General features: G+C 29.3%; 1 long non-coding RNA gene across 2 annotated transcripts; it reads right to left on the bottom strand.

The window, feature by feature from the left end:
• Window positions 1-602: 602 nt before the first annotated feature.
• LOC149209324 (uncharacterized) lies at window positions 603-1,783 on the bottom strand. Of its 2 annotated transcripts, XR_016252211.1 has the most exons (3): window positions 1,753-1,783; window positions 1,583-1,661; window positions 603-1,335 (listed from the first exon to the last, which is right to left on the bottom strand). It is a non-coding gene; the product is annotated as an uncharacterized LOC149209324 (long non-coding RNA). The 2 variants fall into 2 exon arrangements; XR_016252210.1 differs by lacking the exon at window positions 1,753-1,783 and having other exon boundaries at window positions 1,583-1,741.
• Window positions 1,784-3,607: the final 1,824 nt, after the last annotated feature.

Here is a 3,607-nt window from a genome sequence, read left to right as displayed (position 1 = left end):
ATTATTATACAAAATCACAAAATTAAACAAATTAAACATATTTGATTGTATATAAAATTATTATTATATTAATATTATTAATAATATATTTATGTTGTAATTAATATATTACACTATTAATATATTAACCTAAACCCTATACAAAGAATGACATTTATTCATTTAAAACCATACTATTATTTGAAGATAAAATTAATAAATTTACCTTATAATAGAATGAAAATGTCTTCAGATATAAGGAATAGGCAATTTAACAACACAGATCGCAAGACTACCAATTCCACGGTATATACATAATAATTATACAACATATACAATATTGATCTTCAAGCTAATACCACTCAATTATTCTAAACAACATATAGGTTTACTATTACTCTCTAGACTATTATTGATTTCTTCTAAGATTAGACGACTTCTTATTGATAATAAGCAGCGAAATTGAAAGGATTTCACATCTTCAGGACATCCGTTTAGCGTTTGAATATAGAACCGCAATCATTTTTAAGATCCTTCAATTCATTCTAATTCATTAATAGGCATTTTAAACGTCGATGTAAAAGCAGTTGATATTGATATCTTAGGCATACCATTTTAATTATTTTGCTAAGAAAAATAATTAAAATAAACAACCAGTATCATGGCGTGCATTTGAGTGTGTTGAAGAAAGGCCGCCTACATATTACGCTAGCTACATTTTTTGTTTGCTCCAAATCTATTAGTATAAGTAGATCCATCCCTAAAACCCGGAGAAATCTAAATAACAAACTAACAAAAGAAAGCATTTCGGGTAAAGAAATGCGAACGAATCCTAAACAAGTGCAGCGTGGCCGTGATTGGGAATCCCCTCGACATTAACAACGTTGTTCCTTAGGCTGATCTGAGACCAGAAATGCATAGATACATCGGATTTTTTTAGCAGTTTTGAATCGGATTTTGGCAGACTCAGCATCATTCTACCTAAGCAAAACAAAAATGCTGCTAATCCCTGGTTGTGAGCGTAATATTTTTTCGATGAAAACTGCACCAAGTGAACAGCAATTAGCTTCATTATCGTACTTCACTTGGTGCAGTTTTCATCGAAAAAATATTACGCTCACAACCAGGGATTAGCAGCATTTTTGTTTTGCTTAGGGCGAATGATGCTGAGTCTGCCAAAATCCGATTCAAAACTGAGGTAAAAAATCTGAGTACTCTTCCTACTCATATCAATAACAGTACTGTCTGATATATTTATTACTTTTTCCGAGGAAACCGGTCGATCCAGTAACCAATATGTTCTTCTCACTGAGAAAGCCAAGCACATTTGACGCCATCGCTCGTATTTTGAGAAATCTGCAACTCGCACATAAAACTATCAGTAACAGCGTGTTGATTTCAGGCTACGTGTTTTATTATGTCCGCATACACAATTTATGTTGAAGCAAAGAGCACAAATATTAGTCAAAGGCAATAAACAATATCAAACTTACAATCTGCGCTCCAGTCGCAGAGAAAAGCGAGCACAATGAACAAAACGATACTTACAATCTACAGTTATGTAGCAGAGAGAAGCGAGCACAACAAACAAAATGATACTTACAATCTGCACTGCAGTTGCAGAGACAAGCGAACACAATGGATCAAGGCCAAGCACAACCACAAATAATCCTCCGCTCAAGCTGTCAAAATAAAAATGTATTTATAGACTGAATAACAAGCTTTACCAAAGAACAACGTAGCTAGTACGTGAACCACATTAAAAATACAAACCTAGCTAATAACAAATTCTGAAAATCTCCACCACACGTATTAGAAGTAGGCGGTTTCTTTGGACTTTTGAAAGCTCAATAATGCGGTGATCAGATCGCTTTCATTTTCAACGATCCCACAGTGATCTGATTTTTTCACTAAAATTTATGTTATCATAATGGTGTGCAGATATTTAGTTTTTTGACTTAAATTTTTAACTTAAAATTTTAAAACCGGTTCAAAGTTTAACATTATGAAATTAAATTTATTATTTAAAAAAAAAATATTTCTATTTATTTCATTGGTTGAAATATCTCCCCTCTTATTATGTAATGATAGCAAAAATTAATTTTTGTGTACTATATTATTAATTACTATGTACTATATCACTAATTACTATGTACAATAAATATAAAGAATTTGAAAAATAACATTATATATTAATTACTATGTACCATAAACATAAATGATTTGTAATTAAATTCAAAAATTCCATTTTCTCATTGATGTAAAGTATTGAATAAACAATTTTTATGGGTTTCATTTTTTAATTGACAAAAAAATAATTTAAAAAATATAAATTTGAAAAAAATACGTAAAAATAACATGTGTACAATTTGTACAACTCTCATTATTTCTGTATTCATCTGGTCCTGATGATGAACCACTTGTTGGTTCGAAAAGCATTGACCAAAAAATTCCCTCATGTAATTTCTACGGAAAGACTTTGTTTAACTCTCATTATATCAATTTATAATCTAATGACATGACATGTGTATGTGATTTCTACCAAAAGACTTTCTTTAACTCTCATTATATCAATCGATACTCTAATGACATGACATGTGTGTTATAATATGAGCGTTATATAAAAAAAATACCATCATTCAATATTAAATAAATAACTATTAACTTGTTATCATTCTCTTCAATGTCAATTATATATATATATAACCTTTATCTACCAAAAAAATTGGATTAAACAAATATTTATATAACTCATTTTACAATTTTAGGATGGTTTTGATTACATACAATACAGCAAATGATGATATTAACCTACTATACAACATGAATTTCCAGGCTTAACGAGGCACGGCCCATAGATAGAAACATTTACGTTGTCGTTATATGTGTTGCGTTAATTTTACTACGTTTATTATTCGAATCAGATTTGTGAAGCAGTCCCTCCATCGAACGAAATTGTTGGTTTGTGAAAAGAGTGGGGTTGGCTCCACGTTGAAAGATGCCGTTGTCAATAAGTCGCTTTGCTCCATCTTTCGTCCTCTAACCAACATGAACCAAACTATTCCGTGTTATAGGTTTCACCATTACTGTCCGAGGAAACATAGTGCTAAAAATGGACGATATTTATTTTATCTTAATTTCTTTTTAGAATATATATATTTATATATATAATTTGATGATAAATATTATTTTAAATGATAATGTAAATTTTTATTATTTAAATTTTATTTTTATTATATACGTAAATTTTACAGAAGTAAAAGCTTTACTTCACCTAAATTAAATAATTTACAAATTTATTATAATTTCAACAAATTTTAAATTGAATAAATTTCTGTAAGACTATTTTCATTGGCAGAAGTTATTGTCAGATTTAGGTTAATATTCAACTAAAAGTATGAAAAGCCAAAATATAGAAAAGACCTCTAGAATAAGCCAAGAAAAAGAAGCCAAAATAAAGAAGTAAAAGCCTTACCCCACTTAAATTAAATAATCTACAAACTTATTATAATTCCAACAAATTTCAAATTAACTAAATTCTTGTAGAACTATTTCTATTAGCAGAAGTTATTGCCAGATTTAAGTTAATATTGAACTAAAAATATGAAAAGCCAAAACATAGGAAAGT

The sequence above is a fragment of the Pinus tabuliformis genome, chromosome 1_2, assembly GCF_031772625.1.
Source record: "Pinus tabuliformis cultivar Carrire ecotype Pingquan chromosome 1_2, CPIR1, whole genome shotgun sequence".
NCBI classification, from domain to species: domain Eukaryota; kingdom Viridiplantae; phylum Streptophyta; class Pinopsida; order Pinales; family Pinaceae; genus Pinus; species Pinus tabuliformis.
Note: the sequence above shows the minus strand (reverse complement) of the source record. Positions and strands in the feature narration are given on the sequence as shown.